Below are 19,923 nucleotides of genomic sequence, written 5' to 3' on the forward strand. Positions count from 1 at the left end.
AATCTGGCTTTGAAGACCAGCAGGGTATGATCACAGGAATTACACAGGATTGGGGGAAAGAGAAACTCTACTCTTGGAAGGTGTACACAGGGTCTTGTGAACCCTCCAGACTGGGCCAGACCTATCTGCTAGTATTGGAGGGTCTCCTGCACAGGCAGGGGGCAGCTGTGGCTCACAGCAGGGACAAGGACACTGCTGGCAGAAGTTCTCAGGAGTACTCATTGGTGTGAGACCTCTTGGAGGCTGCTGTTTTTCTCACCAGGACCTAGCTCCACCCAACAGCCTGTAGGCTCCAGTGCTGGGATGCCACAGGCCAAACAACCAACAGGACAGGAAAAAAACCCACCCATCAGCAGACAAGCTGCTTAAAGTCTTCTTGAGCACACAGCTGCCTGAGAAACACACCCCTTGAAACAGCCTTGCCCACCAGAGGGACAAGACTCAGCTCCACCCACCAGAGGGCAGAGAGCAGAAGCAAGAACTACTACAACTCTGCAGCCTGCAGAATGGAAACTGTAATCACAGAAAGTTAGACAAAATGAGATGGCAGAGGAACATGTTGCAAATGAAAGAACAAGATAAAATCCCAGAAGGGCAACCAAGTGAAATGGAGGTAGGTAATCTACCTGAGATGGTAAAGATGATACGAGATCTCAAAAAAGAAAGGAGGCACAGTTTGAGAAAATATAAGAAATGTTTAACAAAGAACTAGAAGATATAAAGAACAAACAGATGAACAATATAATAACTGAAATGAAAAATACAGTAGAAGGAATCAATAGCAGAATAACCCAGGCAGAAGAATGGATAAGTGACCTGGAAGACAGAATGGTGGAAATCACTGCCACGGAACAGAATAAAGAAAAAAGAATGAAAAAAAATGCGGACAGTCTAAGAGGCCTCTAGGACAACATTAAAGCACCAACATTTACATTATAGGGGGTCTCAGAGGAGAGAGAGAGAGAAGACCTAAGAAAATATTTGAAGAGATAATGGCTGAAAACTTTCCTAACATGGAAAAGACTAACAGTCACCCAAGTCCAGGAAATGCAGAGTCACTGGCAGGATAAACCCAAAGAGGAACACACTGAGACACACACAAATCAGACTGACAAAAATTAAAGACAAAGAAAAAAATATTAAAAGTAACAAATAACATACAGGGGAATCCCCATAAGGTTATCAACTGGTTTCTCAGCAGAAAATCTGCAGGCCAGAAGGGAGTGGCATGATATATTTAAAGTGATGAAAAGGGAAGAACCTACAACTAAGAATACCCAGCAAGGCTCTCATTCAGTTTCAACAGAGAAATCAAAAGCTTTACAGACAAGCAAAACTAAGCGAATTCAGCACCACCAAACCAGCTTTGCAACAAATGCTAAAAAAAAAAAAAAAAAAAAAAAAATCTTCTCTAGGCAGAAAAAAAGGCCACAATGAGAAACAAGAAAATTATGAGTGGAAAAATTCACCAGTTAAGGCAAATAAAGGTAGAAAATCATGTGCACACTAGTATGATATCAAAACCAGTAACTGTGAGAGGACAGCACAAATGCAGGGTATTGGAAATGCATTTGAAATTAAAAGACTAGCAATTTAAAAACAATCTTGTTTATACATAGACTGCTATGTCAAAACCTCATGGTAACTACAAACTGAAAATCTACAATAGACACACACACACAAAAAGAAAAAGAAATCCAAACACAACACTAAAGTTAGTCATCAAATCACAAGCGAAGAGAACAAAATAGGAAGAAAAGAAAAAAGACCTATAAAAACAAATCCAAAACAACTAACAAAATGGCAATAAGAACATACATATCATCCATTACCTAAACCATAAACAGATTAAATGCTCCAACCAAAAGACACAGACTGGCTGAATGGATACAAAAACAAGACCTGTATACATGCTGTCTATAAGAAACCCACTTCAGACCTAGGGACACATACAGACAGAAAGTAAGGGGATGAAAAAAGGTATTCCATGCAAATGGAAATCAAAAGAAAGCTGGAGTAACAATACTCATATCAGATAAAATAGATTTTAAAATAAAAAATGTTTCAAGAGACAAGGAAGGATACTATATAATGATCAAGGGATCAATCCAAGGAGAAGATATAACAATTATAAATATGTATTCACCCAACACAGGAGCACCTCAATACATAAGGCAATTGCTAACAGCAATAAAAGGAGACATTGACAGTAACACAATAATGGTGGGGGACTTTAACACCCCATTTTCACCAATGTACAGATCATCCAGACAGAAAATCAGTAAGGAAACACAGGCATTAAATGACATATTAGACCAGATGAACTTAACTGATATTTATAGGTCACTCCATCCAAAAGAAGCAGAATCCACATTCTTCTCAAGTGCACATGGAACATTCTCCAGGACTGATCACATGCTGGGCCCAAAAGTGAGCCTCGGTAAATTTAAAAAAATTGAAATCATATCAAGCATCTTTTCTGGCCACAATTCTATGAGATTAGAAATCAATTACAAGGAAAAAAAACTGCAAAAAATCACAAACATGTGGAGGCTAAACAATATGCTATTAAACAACCAATGGATCACTGAGGAAATCAAAGAGGAAATCAAAAAATACTTAGAGGCAAATGAAAATGAAAGCACAATGATCCAAAACCCACGGGATGCCACAAAAGCAGTTCTAAAAGGGAAGGTTAGAGCAATACAACCTTACCTCAGGAAACAAGAAAAATCTAGAAGAACCTAACCTTGCACCTAAAGCAACTAGAGAAAGATGAACAAACAAAACCCAAAGTTAGTAGAAGGAAAGAAATCATAAAGATCAGAGAAGAAATCAATGAAAGAATGACAAAGAAAACAATAGAAAAGATCAATGAAACTAAAAGCTGGTTCTTTGAGAAGATAAACAAAATTGATAAATCTTTAGCCAGACTCATCAAGAAAAAGAGGGAGAGGGCTCAAAACAATTAAATTAGAAATGAAAAAGGAAAAGTTACAACAGACACCACAGAAATACAAAGAATCATAAGAGACTACTACAAGCAACTCTATGCCAATAAAACAGACAACCTAGAGGAAATGGATAAATTCTTATACAGGTACAACCTTCCAAGACTGAACCTATGCACCTATGGTCAATTAATCTATGGCAAAGGAGGCAAGACTATACAAGGGAGAAAAGACAGTCTCTTCAATAAATGGTGGTGGGAAAGTTGGATAGCAACAGCTAAAAAATTTTAATTAGAACATTCTTTATTACCATACACAAAAATAAACTCAAACTGGATTAAAGAGATAAATGTAAGACCAAATACTATAAAACTTTTAGAGGAAATCCTAGGCAGAACACTTTGGCATAAATCACAGCAATATCTTTTTTGATCCCTCTCCTAGAGTAGTGGAAATATAAACAAAAATAAACAAATGAGACCTAATTAAACTCAAAAGCTTTTGCACAGCAACGGCAACCAGAAACAAAACAAAAAGACAACCCACAGAATGGAAGAAAATATTTGCGGATGATGCGACCAACAAGGGATTAATATCCAAAATTTACAAACATCTCATATGGCTCAATATCAAAAAAAAAAAAAAAAAAGAGAAAAGAAACAACCCAATTCAAAAATGGGCAGAAGACCTAAATAGACATTTCTCCAAAGAAGACATACAGATGGTCAAAAAGCACAGGAAAAGATGCTCAACAGTGCTACTTACTAGAGAAATGCAAATCAAAATCACAATGAGTTATCACCTCACACTGGTCAGAATGGCCATCATCAAAATGTCTACAAACAAAAAATGCTGGAGAGGGTGTGGAGAAAAGGGAACCCTCTTACACTGTTGATGGGAATGTAAACTGGTACAGCCACTATGGAGAATATTTTGGAGTTTCCTCAAGAAACTAAAAATAGAGCTACCATATGATCCAGCAATCCCACTGCTGGGCATATATCTGGAGAAAAACATGGTTTGAAAGGATACATTAACCCCAATATTCACTGCAGCACTAGTCACAATAGCCAAGACACGGAAGCAACTTTAATGTCCATTGACAGATAATGGGTAACAAAGATGTACATACATACAATGGAATATTACTCAGCCATTAAAAAGAATGAAATAATGCCATTTGCAGCAACATGGATGGACCTGGAGATTATCATAACAAGTGAAGTAAGACAGACAAAGATGACATTGCTTATATGCAGAATCTAAAGAAAATGATACAAATGAATTTATTTACAAAACAGAAGCAGCCTCGCAGATTTAGAGAATGAACTGATGGTTATCAGAAGGGAAGGGGGAGTGGGGAGGGATCAATATGGAGTTTGGGATCCACATGTACACACACTGCTGTATTTAAAGTAACCAACAAGGACCTACTGTATAGCAAGGGAGCTCTGCTCAATCCTCTGTAATAATCTAAATGGGAAAAGAATTTGAAAAAGAATAGATACATTTACGTGTATAACTGAATCACTCTGCTGTACGCCTGAAACCAGCACAACATTGTTAATCAACTATAATCCAATATAAAATAAAAATTAAAAAACAGAAAGAAGGATTAAGGCACAAGAATTCTGGAACCATTAAATGAGATGATACATATTTTTAAAAAGTCCTTTTTTCCTTACACTTATTTATGAGTAGTTTAGCATGTAGTTGTTAAATAAAAGACAAAGACTGAAAGGAAAAACTACCCTATACCACAAAATGCACCAAGAAAAGGCATGATTTCTTTCTTGAAAACATACATTATTTTCCCTAGGATTATTCCAGATGAGCAAAAGATCCCATCACCTGAATCAGTTTCCTCCAAAGTATGCCATACTAAATCTTATTTTAATAAAATTATGAAAATTACATTTCAAATCAAATAACTTACAAGTCACACTGAATAACAGACCAAATAGGTTACAGATAAATCAGATTAGATAAAAAGCCATTGATGGCTTTTCACAATAAAATTATAAGACGATGACTAAGAAATTGTGAGAGGCTAAGGTAGATATTATCTGGCTTTTGTATAAAGACCTTAAAACAAATATGTATGGTTCTGTCATTTAAAAATTCAAACTTTTACCCAATGAGTAATGTACAGAATTGAAATTATGTTTAAAAACTGATTTATTTACATAAAAACAAAACTTAAAGGGAAGCTAGACTTCTTGTGGGACAATTTCTAGGTGTTATGTTTTGGCTAAATGACTTAGTTGACTCTCTCTGGTCAGTAAAATGTTGGAAAACAACATGTCAAAAAGAAATTGCTCATTTATTTCATATCTTGCAATTCACTCAAGTTGGCAGTCTTTTTTTTAAACATGATAGAAAAAAAAATTCTTAAATTATCCTTTTTATACCTTTTATATCCTTTTTATACCTTTTATATCCTTTTTATACTTTTTTACATATTATGTCACCTCAGAAGCGTAATTCACATATTTGGAGTTTCATTTTTAAATCAAGGAACAGTTTTTGAAAGTTCTGAAGTTTGAATTTTATAAACCTCTGATTAAAACTGAAAGTGCATGGCCATCTATAACTACAACAAAACGTGTGGAAAAGTACTTTGTGTGAAGGGAAGCAGCACAGAGATAATATTCAGGTAGGTAAGTAAAAGAAAATTTTTCTTTTCCTGCTTCTCTTACACTTTAAAAATAAAGTAAGTGTAAGATAAATTGCATTTATATCATCATTACCATGATTAATTATATTTAATCATTTAATGCATGAATCACATCTTAAGTTTAAAATTCTTTGGGCACTAAAAAATCTTATAATTTAAGTATAATTTGTACACGTCCTAGAAAAATTATTTATGAATTTCTTTTTTTATATCACACATCCTGCCATTGGACTTTATTCTATTTTGATATATATCAAGAGATAGGTCTATCATTTTGTTAATTCACTACATTTTACTTCAACATTTCTGTTTTAAATTTTAGAGAAATGCATTTGCAAGCTCATTCCAAAACTACCATCGTATTAAAAGTGATATACCACGGGTCATCAAAGTGGATTTTGCTTTCCTATATTTATTTTACTATTTTTTTGATATTCACATATTCAAAATTTATAATTGTTTATGTCTAGGAAATCACTACAATATTACTAGTTTTATCAGAAAGAATGATATCAAGAATGCACTTAATTTTGTTTAATAAAAACAGATTTAGGGAAGCAATTATTATCAAATAATAGCTACATAAGGAAGTACAGGTCATAATTAAGTTGTAGGAAGATTGGAAAGAAATGTACTAATGGGATTAAGCTCTGTTTTAAAGCCTGCAGATGGTTGCCATTTTTTAATAATTCTGATTTAATGACTATAAACAAACCAAACATATTGATTCTGCTTAATTTTTTTTCAAAGTGAAACAAATTTTGTATCACATACAGAGAATGTGAGGTACTTTGATTAAACTTATTACAATTTTTCTTTGATAAGAATTTAAAATGATATGATGCTAGTCAAAAGATATGATGGAATCAATATAAACATTTTCTGCCACACATATGTACCACAAGGATCACTGGGCCTCTTATCTAAGAGGATTATAGGATAAATGATTTTCAGTTTGCACCAGTAAATTGAAATTGAGTTTTAGAAGGGTCTACTTACTTAGTATAAGTTTCTTACCTTAGAAAGGTGAATATTTCTATACAAGAAGTTTGTAAGGTCTTTAATTTTATAGACGCTCTAGTATAATTATTGTCTCATTAAAGTACTTACTGTTCTTTAGGAATTCTGGGGTATTTTCTTCCTTGTTTTCTTTCTTTCAGGTATTTTTTTTTCTAAAAGGAAACAATATGCACAGTGGTTAGGTGAATACACATATTTCAGAATCATTTCATATTGTCATGGATTATAGATGATTCATTTTGTTATTTAATATTTCTGTTTAAACAGCTTGCAATATATACATCCAAATACAGTAAGAGATCATACGTATACTTAATAGGTACAGTATAAGATGGATAAACAGATATTTTAAAGTTGAAGATTTAGAGATCAAGGTTCTGTGCAAAATTTATATACTGATTTTGTGGAAGTTAATTATGCTTCTTACATTACAGTTTTTCAATTTGAAAACTGAAATACTACTAATTTAGGCAGATGTTGTTAGAGAGTATTACATTATTTTATTCATTAAAAAAGAATCATACAATTATTAGTCAATTATGATTATTATAAATTCAACTTATATATCTCATGTTACTTTTGAATTCTATATTTTCAGTCAAGTTAGGAGCACTTCAATATATTATACCTATTTGCCTATTTTCAGAGCCAAATCAAGGTCCAGATATAACCTAAAACTATTCTAGTGCATGTGTATGTGTATATATATACACACATACATTTATACATATGTATATATTATATATATATGCACACACACATATATAAAATCCCCTCAGGGGTAAAGAGAAAAATAATCTGACATCATCGCAGAAAGCAGTACAACTTTCAGTTTAGAGAATAAGAAAATTAAATCCTTCCCAAGAGTCAATATCAGGAATTGCTGTAATGTAATAAAGATGTCAAGAATTTCTGATTTGGTTTGACAAGTCAGCAACTCACAAATGAACAATTTCACAGTCCTAGAGACAAGTACCTTTTTATTATACGTTCTCATCAGTTTTGGTCTTCAAAAAATTTAAGTAGAATGAAAATCAAGAAGGAATGAACTATTTAAAAATAGTAGTAGGCATGTTACTCTGTTTTAAGAGTGCTCACAGTGTCTATTTTCAACAGAACCACAAAAATATTATAATGCCAGCAGCTCTGGCGAATGGCTTACATAAGTACTCAGTGGAAAAGATCTGAAGTGATAGCTATATTTCCAAAGCTGCATTTATGTCACCTGGTAAGTGGTTAAGACTCCAAGGTCTCCTTTCATTTTAGTCCTGCTTGAAACTCAACTGTTTTCTAGCAAAATCCACTAGAAAGAGCAATGTAAAAATGCACTTAGATTTACCTGGCTGCCTCTAAAAATATGACTCTGGGCCACAATCAATTTTAGATAAGATTACCATACATAGTTTCTGGGTACTGACACTTTTCTTATTAAAACAAAAGCTACAACAGAATTCTATGGATGTACATATTAAGGTGTCAGAGTGACATGAAGCTCTTTATAAGAAATGTGGGGGGAAAATCTGTTAGAGAAAACGAGGCTTTCTACTAAAAAACTAAGAGAATACTTGACATTATATATATTGCATGTTATTGCTTACCAAGCGGCAGGCTTCCCAAAGGGAGGCAGTGAAAGGATTAAACAGTTTTTGTGACTTATGAGCCATCTGCAGGGATTTGATTTCATTTTGGTTTTGCATGCATATCTATCACAAGGATGAAAGGGCAAGCCTGTTCTACTGTAGGGAACAAACAGCTATTTTATTTTTAATCTATGTGCTGAATATGGATGTGTATAGGATTTTTCTGGTGGCTAATTTTTGTCTCTTGCGTGTATCAACATCTCTCTCTTTTAGAAGGAAGACATGAAAATAACATGGGATGATTTTGCACCGCCCATCATCTATCTGGTTTTTTAGTAGTGTCTGACTTAGTAGGTCTGACTCAGTTTCCTCGTATCAAGACTTGGTATTTTTGCGTGTTTTTACAATACTCAAAAAAAAAAATGTATTTGTTTAGGTAGGTTCATATACTTTTCACAAAACATATGTATTCATAGTCAGGAAAACTGATGGCTCTTTCATGTTCTTTTTATCTAGTTTTAGAAGCAAGCCTGACATGAAGAAAGAAGAAAATTATCTGAGACATAGGGATTACTATTGCTAAACAGTGGCTAGAAATCACTGCTGAAATCCTGTGGCCCTAATCATGACTCTATGTACAGAACTAACCAAAACACTGCATGCTTCAGATATCATAAATACTATAAATCTGTTTTTCTTGGTTTTTTTTGGTGGGGGAGGGAACTACTTGTATTCATTTTAATGTCAGACATTTAAAAACACACAGTTTTTTTTTAAAAGGGAACTTATGTTCAAAAATGACAAATAACTAATATTTACATCCAAACTTTAAAAAATATCTCCAGTATTTCATTTTGATGAAAATATTGATTTTAACTGAGCTTTTACTAACACAGCACTGAGCTAAATATTTATTTAGGGTTGGATTTAAAGTACGTGCTGTGAATCTGCACAACACGGCTACTTGTCAACACTATCCCTTGACTGGAATGGCAACAGAATCCCTATTCCAAGTTTTAAATTTCAAAACTGCAAAATATTGATAAACTCAGAGTTCTCTTTCTTATACTGTCTCCTATTGAAATGCTAAAACCTGTGGTCACAACAGGGTTTCAAAGTTGCTGTGCCATTTCCTTGGCACAGATATCACTATTCCCAAGGGATTTTGTTAGACAGCTTTTGGCTTAAATTCCTATTCTTGGAACAGCAGTCAGCAAGCAGAAATTACTTTTTAAAGAGACACTATCGAGGTCATTAGTGATCGAATGTAAGCTTTTAAATAAAAAGTAAAGCACAGCATGACAACTAAATGGATTACGTGATTCTAGATTAGATCCTGGACCGATGAGGAAAAACACAATTAGCTATGAAGAACATTATTGTGACAGTGGATGAAGTTTGCACATGGACAATGAATTAGATAATGGTGTTATGTCAACGACAAATTGCCTGTGTTTGATTCTTGTTCTGTGCAATGTGAGAGAATGTCCTGTACTCAGAAAATACACTGAGTTACATGCTGAAGTATTTAGGATGTCACACCGTGTCTCCAACTTATTCTTAAATGGTTTGAAAACATGTGAACTGTGTATATACACACACACACATAACATATATAATGAATCTATATGTATGTATATACACATATCATTTTTTATGAGACAGAGAAACATATACAGGATAAAATGTAAACAGTTGGTTAATCGAGGTAAAGGGCATATGAGAACTTCCTGCCCTATTCTTGCAATGTTTTATGAGAGTCTGAAATAGCAAAACAAACATGACCAAAAAAGAGAATCTAAAACTATCTTTTAAAAAATTAAATAAATATAAAATGCCATTTTTCAATACCTCTACAAAACATTACACTGAACTGTGGCTATTCTTATTTTGTTCATTAAGCACAAGATGGTTTTATTCTGCCTATAACTACAAAAGATAAGATAATAATGTTTATCTGGATAACTACTGGAGAGTATTAGAAAAATATTCCATCAAGTAATAAACAAATAAATGTTCTATACCTAAATACAAGCACTACAGTTGCTGGTAGGAACAGTAAATGAGGCAATAACACAGAATATTGACTTTCCTTAAAAGGAAGGTAGAAGCCCAAAAGATTGTACCTCATACTGGAGGAAAGAACATTTTCTACTTTTTGTTTTTAACCATTGACAGTCACTTAAGAGGCTTAAGCCTAACAAGCCTGGCCTCATTATGATAGAAGCAAATATTTACCAACAAAGATTGAAACTAGTGGGGTGGGGGAAAGGATGAAGGTTTGTTCATTTTTTTGATGTGACACTTTATCATAGAAGTCAAAACATCCTATAAAACATTTGTTGGCAGTCAGAGTTACAACAAATCACCTACTGGGTTCAACCATGTTTAACATTTTCATTATACTCAAGATAATTATTTTAGAATGGGGACCTCATAATGAGGCAGAATGGCACTGAGTCAGGAGACAGCCAGTTTGTAGCTTGAAAAGGATAGGAGTTAATTAAATGAAAAGCTTGGGAAAGTTAATTGGGACTGAGTGAAGATAAAGACACTATCAATGCATGAAGAAATAAAACTTTTTAAAAAAGGTACAGCAGAAAGCCACAGTGAGCGCAGCTAAGGGAGAAGAAACCTGAAGAAACCTGAATGACAGGAGCAGAATTATGCCTAGGGGAGCCTCTGTTGGCCTTCAGCTCCTAGAATTGTGCCCACCACACAAATAAATGTTTGTCAAATGAATAATACTGAATATTGACAAAAGTAAAATTATGTATCATATAATCCTAGTCTGCCTCTGTCTTATAGTGTGTGATTTTAGGCAAATCTTTTAATCTATTTTACCCTGAATTTCATCAGCCATGAAATGAGAGTGTGGAAAAAGGTGATTCTCTAAGGTGCCTTCCATTGCTAAATATTTCTGTATGTGGTTCTGTTTATTAAAATGGGCAACTGTGAACATTTTTGTAGAAAAGAATCCAGATATGAGTTTTAAATGAACAAAAATTGGGGGCGGGGGGGAAGAGAAAAATAAATAAAAGAGCAATTCATTGATTCAAGTAATGGGAAATAAATCCCATTGAAAGAGACTTTAATATAGAAGAGAGAATACAAAATGTGCTTTATGGTGCTCGCTTCGGCAGCACATATACTAAAATTGGAACGATACAGAGAAGATTAGCATGGCCCCTGCGCAAGGATGACACGCAAATTCGCAAATTCGCAAAATGTGCTTTATGGCTTTGGCATGTGTGAAGTGACACTTACATGTACCACTGATAGAAGCATGCAGATGTAGAAATCTTTACCTGTTCTTTTTCTTATTTATTATTATCAAAGTGACTCTACACACACTCTGCTTCCACATCTAGAGTCCCCAAGTGACTAGAAATGGAGAGTGTTCAAAAGAGGCCATGAAACGGCAGGAGTTTATATAAATATTCTTTTACTACAAGGTCACAGAACTGTTACAGCTGAAGAAAGTCTTAGGATCTATATTTAATTCCATGAAGAGCTATTTAATTCAAGACCCACTAGGCACAACTGCAGATACCTCCGTGATGCCTTTGATGATCAACACTGACTTCCTACTATTTACAATAAATTTAGCCAAGACATGGACACAACCTATGTGTCCATCAACAGACAAATGGATAAGGAAGATGGAATACTACTCAGGCATAGAAGAGAATAGAATAATGCCATTTATAGCAACATGGATGGACCTAGAGATTACCATCCTAAATGAAGTCAGACACTATCATACTATATGATATCACTTATATGTGGAATCTAAAATATGACACAAATGAACCTATCTATGAAAAAGAAACAGACTCACAGACATAGAGAACAGACTTGTTGCCAAGGGGGAGGGAGGTAAGGGAGGGATGGATTGGCAGTTTGAGATTAACAAATGCAAACGATTATATTTATGTATAACTGAATCACTTTGCTGTATACCAGAAACTAACACCACGTTGTAAATCAACTATACTTCAATAAAACAAATTACCAAAAAACCCCCACTAGCTTCCTATGTTTTCTTTCCTATAAGCTTGTTGAGCACTTACATTATATAACATAATTTAGCCCTTACTTATATATGATCTCATTACTTTCTCCAGTCCCATCTATGTTGATTCTGAATTGACAACTAGAGGAGGCATGTGCTACACACATTGTGTTTCCCTGCAATAGGGGGTGCTTAAAGTGAGGAAATGCTCAATAAACACTCCTCTGTTGATGGAGATGGGCAGAGTATATTTTGAGCTTGGAAAATGTACTGGAATGCTGACTGGCAGCTCCCAAAAAATGACTTCCTGGCCATCAAGCACGGTGGGTGATCCCGGGAGCCCCTCGGTGCTTTCTCATCATCACCTACTCTTCCAGGCATTTGGGGGAGGAAGGCCAAGGACTTATAGGGACAGGAAAGGTATACTGCTCTTTAACTACAAAGGCCTAGTCAAGTAGCCCGAAAGGCACCGGAAATTAGTTTGCCAATTCAGTCTGATCTACTGGAGGGGTAAACAGGGGCCACTTTCCCAACTTTGTCAGAAGAGAGCAGAATGTTTCTTACGGTTCTATATTCACATCAAGACCACTGATGGTGATACCACTATAAGAAAGCTGAAGGGCTGTTGGTGGCAGAATTAGCATCTCTGTGGGCAGCCCGAGTTACAAAAGAGGAGGAAGGCACAAGGGAAAGAGAACACAAATGACCTGGACTCTTTTCAGAGGGTTTTGATTTCTCGATAGATTCTGGTGCTCCAACAATTAGAGACTGTGGAGAATACTTACATAACATAGATGCTGACATAATTGCTGGCTTTATAGAAAGAAGCCAACCAAATATCTTTACAAAGGGCACCAAGGTAGCTATAAAAACTGCACGTGTCCTAATAGGACAGGATGACGTGACAAGAAATGAAAATAGGTTGACTCAGCTTTCCCAGTTTTTTAAGGTTGGCTGGGGAGAGTGGGGCAGCAATTCTGCATACAGATTTAAGACTAAAGGAGGGAAGGTGACATTTAAACCTTAATTTGCTGCAAATTCAAGGTCAACAAAGTTCACTGACCAAATAAGCATGATGTTGGGATATGCCATGAAACCTTTACAGTTCTATGCTGATTAGATCAAATTTTGTGCTTTGAGTGTAGTTCAGCACCATGGGAAAGTACCAAGCTGGAAGTTCAGGGCCAGCTTTGACAAAACCATAGCCTAGAAGAAGTGGTCTTCAGTCTCTTCTAATTAATTGGGGAACAATTGTAGAGATAAAATGGAAAATAAGCAATTTCTCATGTTAAACTAGTTCTCAAGACATTACCTTCTGTATCTCTTTCTTCCTGGTACATAAGAAAAGTGTACAGATACAAACATCAACACAAATTTGCTCACAGGTATCCTGGGCCTTTACATTCACATGAAAACTGCCCTCTTCAAAGATTCATTGTCAGGGGTTATGTGATTATTTTTGGAGAAGCAGCATGATTTAAAAAAGTAATTATAACTGCTACGTAATAAGCTGCAGTCAGCAGACTGCATATATTTATCACATTCATCTTCACAAGGACATAGGTGTTAAATCTCTATTTGCATATGAGCAAACTCAGGTCACAACTTCTTTGAAATTAGTCAGTATCTACAACACATTCAACTCTGTATCTGCAACCTATCTCTCCTTTGCAACAAAGTCTCTGTAGTGTTGGAATGGACTTTGAGAAGGTAGAAAGCCTATTTTCTAGACATTCCTCCTCTACTTATTCGATGTATATCATCTGAAACAATTCAAATGTTTTCTGCATCTTAGTTGCTTCATCTGTAATATGGGGTAACACAATACCTACCCGAAAAAAAAAGACTAGATTACTTGATTTTTCGCGGTATCTGTGATTTCCAAAAGTAATTGAATATATCTAATCTCCGAAGAATAAAAAGCCTTAAAAGTAGAAACCTTTTCAAGGAATGTTCAACATGTAACCTTTGTAAAAGTCATTACTACCTCCTGGAATTTCTACCTGAATAGCATTATTCCTACATTAAACAAAAGATTTCTAAATCAATACAAAAGTTTCATCTACATAGGAGGATTTACTACTGTGGGATTACCTTCAAGGATATATTTATGAGACGCATAATACGTGTCCTGCAAACATCTACATAGTTCACATAGGCAGGAAGTTGCATAGCCATGGATGTCTAGAGATACATTTTCTATTTCTAATGAGTCAACCGAATTTGAGTGAATATCTAAGTTAAGAGCTAAATACCAGGGGGGTGGCTAAAAGATGTTATGTGATGACTCAAAAACACAAAAGTTTTTGTGAACTCAAACAGCCAAACTCTCAACTCTTTAAATGGACAATGCTTATTTAATTCTAAGCGCTTTAGAAATTAAAAAACCAAACAAAACCAAAACCAAAAACAAAAAACCCAAACAAAAATAAACAAACCCAAAACAACCCAAACCAAAAAACTTTACTTGGAGAAAATACATTTTAAAAACTAGTTCTTAGAATTAGATGTGTGGGTATTGGAAATGGTAGGAATTTCAAAGAATAGTATGGGATTTCCATTCTAAAGTGAAAGCATGTGAAGTCATAGTTTCAGAACACCAGACTCTAGATCCCCCATCAGTGGATGAAAACAACTTGATAAATAGAAAAGACCAAAGGGGAGAAGAAACTAAATAAGACAATTGCTAAAAGAACCAACCACTTAATTCTGATAAAATTATTTTTCTTAACATAACCCATGAATGCAATCCTATAAAATTCTGAATTAATGATTTATTCAGAGAACTCAAAGATGTTTTAAAAGCCTAAATAAATTTGACAGAAATGAAGAATATCCAACAAGTTAACATGGGGAATGTACAGCTAAGTCATACTAAATTTTTCTCTCGAGAAAGCAGTTGAGTGCTCTAGCATTAGAAATTTGGGGGAGAGTTCAATAAAAGTTTACTTAAAAATCTGACACTATTCTCCTTGGGTTTGAAAAAAGACTTTCATTTCACCCATGAAATGATATAATGAATAGAATAACAGCAGATCAAGTGAGGCAATAACACGGGTAAGCTGTTTTCTCAGCTTCTACTCTGATCCTTTAGGTGTCTAATGTGAATGGCAACTAATTTTCACTGACAAAAGGAATACGACCAAGATTAATTCCTTAGAACTAATTCCTTAGAAGAGGCACATTCCCTTGAAGGTAGGATTCTAGGCATAGATTATAAGGGCCTGAGTTTGGGGCCCTCGGATAGAAAACTCAGCTGAAGAGAACAACCTTCAATTTAAAATAAAAATTCTTTTGGAATTACATATTACATCAAGTGAATTCTTACTTTGTTTCTCAATGGTGTCGTGGTTTTTGCCATAGAATCCCCTAGCATTGTAGTTTCCTCTTTAGTTATAGTTTAAGGTCATGCCATTTTTGGAAGGAAACTGATTTGATTATCATCACTTCCATCTCTTTGACATAGGGGAGACTCAGAAAACAATCATGTAATAATTCTTTTTGACTTTAATGGAGTCTATGTAATATCATCTACCACATGCGGATTTCTAATTTTACTAACAATCATAACATGGACTAAAATGTCAACATAATGAAATCATTTAAATGCAAATTATATTAAGAATAGTAAACTTGCTTGCCAGAGGTTGATGGGAAGCACAGAACTTCTTTAAGTTGAATACAAATCACAGTCATACTGTCAATATACTGGAGGTGGCCCCAAGTCAAATCACAGTTCCACCTCTCTAATCAGGCAAATCTCAACACATGTCCTTGCGTTTCTGTAGTACTAGTCTAGGAGCTGCGGGGGACAAAATGAAGTAGAAGAAAAGGTCCCTGTCCACAGAATCCCAGTTCATATCTGTATCATAGCACTTAGTACATCACGTTAAAGTTTTTGAGGTTAACTCCATGACAATGTACTAGGAAGCACCTAGTATGCTTCCTGGGATATACAAGGTTTTAAATAAATGTCTGCTGAACTAAACACTTGAAGAACCCAATCAGTCTCCCCTCTTTACACAGTATCCTCTCACTAAAAGTCTACTTTGCCAATTTGATGGTGCAGTTGTATCATGAAGCTACAGTTACTCAGAGACAGGCTTCATGCTAGCTATGGTATTAGTTTTTATGTGCACATGGAAAAGTTACTTGATTTCTACAGAGTGTTTAGTTATTATATACGGCATGGAAATGAGTTTCAATTATCTCCCTGTCTATTTATTTAGATGTATAACCTGTTTTCATAAAGGCTTTTATGAAGCTTACATATTTAAATAAATTTTGTGATCATCAATAGAAAGGAGAAGGGGTACAGGAGACACTTTGACATGCACATACTCCAGACATTTCAAATGCAGAATATATCTTATTCTATACGATCCCACATTCTCTCTCTCCCAGGTAGAAAACTGCTACCTCTCAAACCTTATTCTCTTGCACATTATCTGTATACTTGTTCACTTTCCTTTTTGGTTCTACAACAAAAAGCCAGGTTAGTTCTGTGATGTGTCTAACATGAAAGTTACAAGATAGGGAACTAACATGGATCATCACCTTAACAAAGAGTAAGAGGTGACTGTCTTGGTGAATTGGGGACATTCAAGCCTAAAATATAACTTTCTGCAATTGTTGGATAAGCTATAACAGATTACTCATGGTCCTAATAGGTTGTTTCTATGTTGGACAGTCTTCATGCTCCTTTATTGAAAAAAAGCAAATGCCAATAGAATGAGTTAACGTGGAAGACCCAATCAACACATCGGACACAGTCTACCACAATCTCAAATTTATTATTTAACCTTGATGATCAAAAGTGTTTGCAGGAGGTATATAATAAAATTTACAAGCTGTCTAGGTCAGGAAAATGTTCTTAGCGACTTTTTAAAACAGACTTTTAACATGGGAGGAATCAAATTTGTGGCATTCATAGTAAAATTCATTGCAAATGATACTATTTTGAGATTATTTTAATTCATCTCTTTTATCGAGGATTTATTTAGTAGGTGTTATTTATGTAAATCAATCCTTAAAATTTGGATGAGCATTTATTCTATTATTAAATACAAATGTTTTATTCTTTCTGAAATGAAACACACACACATATATGTATATGTATGTGTATATATGTGAGCAATAGCTCCAAAAGTCTAGGTGGTGATTATGGGAGGTGAGCAAATCCTGGAGATAAGAACTGAAGCAACACTACTGGAGACATGATACACACCTGAAGGAAACTGAACCTGTTTCACCTAAATCAAGTCACTATATAACGACAATGCAGGTGTACTTCTGAGCTGACACTATCACTTTGCCCCTCTACTTAATTTAAACATGACTGTTTAAACAACTATTCTTGTTTCTTTCATTCTGTGAAAGCCTCACCAAAGCAACTGATGCAATTCCTTCATGATATATTTTCACTTAATATATTTTGCTGATGGAATACTTTGGGCAAGGCACCTGCCAAACACTGTTCTGAATACAAAAATGAGAAATCCCCAGAAATTTCTATCCAGGAGGTAGAACGGGGGAGGGAACATTGAACCCACTCATAACTCTTACCCAAAGCAGACTGTAATGAGTTCTCTTTGCATACAAACTGAAATCCAAAGGAGTGGCAAAAGCTCTCATGACTTCAGGTGCATGGAAGATTTAGTCTTTGAGTTTTCGTAGGGAAAAGGGTCTCAGAGGGACCAGTTATGGAGGAGCAAAATGATGGAGGAGGAAAAGCACTAGGCCTGTTCGGTTTCTAGACAGTAGGCTGACATGGCAGAAGAACCAGCTGTACAGAAGGAGAGAGAAATTAGGCTGGAAAATAGGTTGGACCATATTGTAGGGAATCTTAGAATGAGATTACAGAAGGCAACAAGCAGCAAATGCAGGTTTCTCAGAAGATCAATGTAGCAAAGCACCTGGGTAGCAGTCTTCTGATTAGGTAATGCTTCATTTCACTTTGTGCTATAAAAATATCTGAATAAAATATAACAAAGTATGGTAAGGCAAATTTCTGAAAGTGTATTATAAAGTGTACAACGTTTTTGTTTCTTCCATGAAAGTGTTCTTAACACTGAAATTCATGACACATGGAAGAGAAAGACATTGCCTTATTTAGAAAAACAAAATGTCCTATAATTTGTTCTATGTGGCACAACCTGTACCCAAGAGGGAAAAAGAAAAGTGAATGTAGACAGTGAAGCAAGCCTGATATAAAAATTAAACACAGTGGCACTTAAATACATTAGAATTTATACTATGTAGGTTAGAAACGCTGTAACATTCAGTTAAGGTTACTCTTCTACATATGGCTGAGTAACAAAGGGCATTACCTTGATAACACAGTTGGCTATAAAATTATCTTTACTTGTAAAATGTTACCATAGGAATTCTTAAAGAAACATTTATTACAGCTATAATTAATTAACTTACAATTACCAAATAACCTCCTCTGTTCACACTTAGCACATCTATATAAATAAAACTTCATTTAAGGTTCATTAGCCAGAGAAAAGCATTACATGCATGGAAAATACTTGAGTTTCATTGATTTCACAAGTGACGTCACATTAATCACCAAGTCAGAAGTCACAAGTATTTCTGAATCTGGATGGTAGGAAGAGGGCAGCATATATGTTTGGTTTCATAGCCTATTTTATTTCCTTTCCTGGCTGTTGTTCAATTTTGAGAAGCATTCAAAAAGTACATTTGCTCCAGCCCTAAAACTTTCCAGAACCAACTTTAATCATTTAATATTTTTTTATTGACTTGTACAATGTAGTACACTAGCACAGTATGTAGATTAAAAAAAAAAAAAGAAAAAACAATTTGCATTGTTGATGCTGATGTATGGAGTAATTTTCTCAGACTCTTTCAATGCAATCTGCAAATGCATTAACAAAGGCTATAAAACAAAACCAATCTACACTACCTGTAACGCACAGGGCGAGATATTGAAAAGTTTGAAAGCATAATTGATATCTGCATTAGTAGAAATTACCTAGGAAGGAGAAAGTGTCCTACTACCATGTAGGACTTCCAAAGCCAAATATATCTTGTACAGCTTCCTGAATAACAGAATAATGTTCCAACCACTGAATACCGAAAAAAATATCTTTATTTGTATGATGGTTGTTAACATAAAAGACTCCTTTGAATTAATACTCTTAGAAAATCTATAACTGTTATTATTCCATGCTGAATGGCAGGAACCCCTACATGCATCTTCTGTTTCTTGTTCCCATTTCAACTACTCTGTTGCTCTTGAGACAAGGTCAGCAGTAAAATGTAGTTTTTTCTTAAGGAAAAGCATAAAATCTTCACTGAATTACCCCAGTCATCATGATCTATTCATATTAGTTTAGCTCTGTCCATATTAGTTTATTTATGTGTTTCTGGATTTTGAACTTCTAAAGCATTAGGCTGGCCAGGAACATGTATTATATTACAGAATTTACACTTAAAATTTCAGAAGGACAACAATAAAATGAGAAGATTATGTTTAAAAGTACATTTTTCTATTGGAGTAAAGAAATATCTGACAAGGTCTGACGGGGCTGATAGAACACAAATAACTCCACAGAAAGGAAATTTGAAGTGGCCTGTCAACCAACAATGCATTATTTTGCTGAAGTTTTCTCACACATTTTTCATGGAAACATCTTTGAGATGATTAAAATAACC

General features: G+C 34.8%; 1 protein-coding gene and 1 non-coding gene across 3 annotated transcripts in view; one reads left to right on the top strand and one right to left on the bottom strand.

Moving 5' to 3' along the window:
* The window catches only part of SYT1 (synaptotagmin 1), a 412,783-nt gene that overhangs the window by 340,211 nt on the left and 52,649 nt on the right, over positions 1-19,923 (bottom strand). For both annotated transcript variants that reach the window (XM_057743300.1, XM_057743299.1), the window contains exon 2: positions 6,739-6,800. The gene's annotated coding sequence lies outside the window, so the exon portion shown is untranslated. The remainder of the gene's footprint in view (positions 1-6,738; positions 6,801-19,923) is intronic.
* LOC130857972 (U6 spliceosomal RNA) lies at positions 11,356-11,463 on the top strand. Its single transcript, XR_009054956.1, has one exon. It is a non-coding gene; the product is annotated as a U6 spliceosomal RNA (small nuclear RNA).

Source organism: Hippopotamus amphibius, chromosome 7 (genome assembly GCF_030028045.1).
Source record: "Hippopotamus amphibius kiboko isolate mHipAmp2 chromosome 7, mHipAmp2.hap2, whole genome shotgun sequence".
NCBI classification, from domain to species: domain Eukaryota; kingdom Metazoa; phylum Chordata; class Mammalia; order Artiodactyla; family Hippopotamidae; genus Hippopotamus; species Hippopotamus amphibius.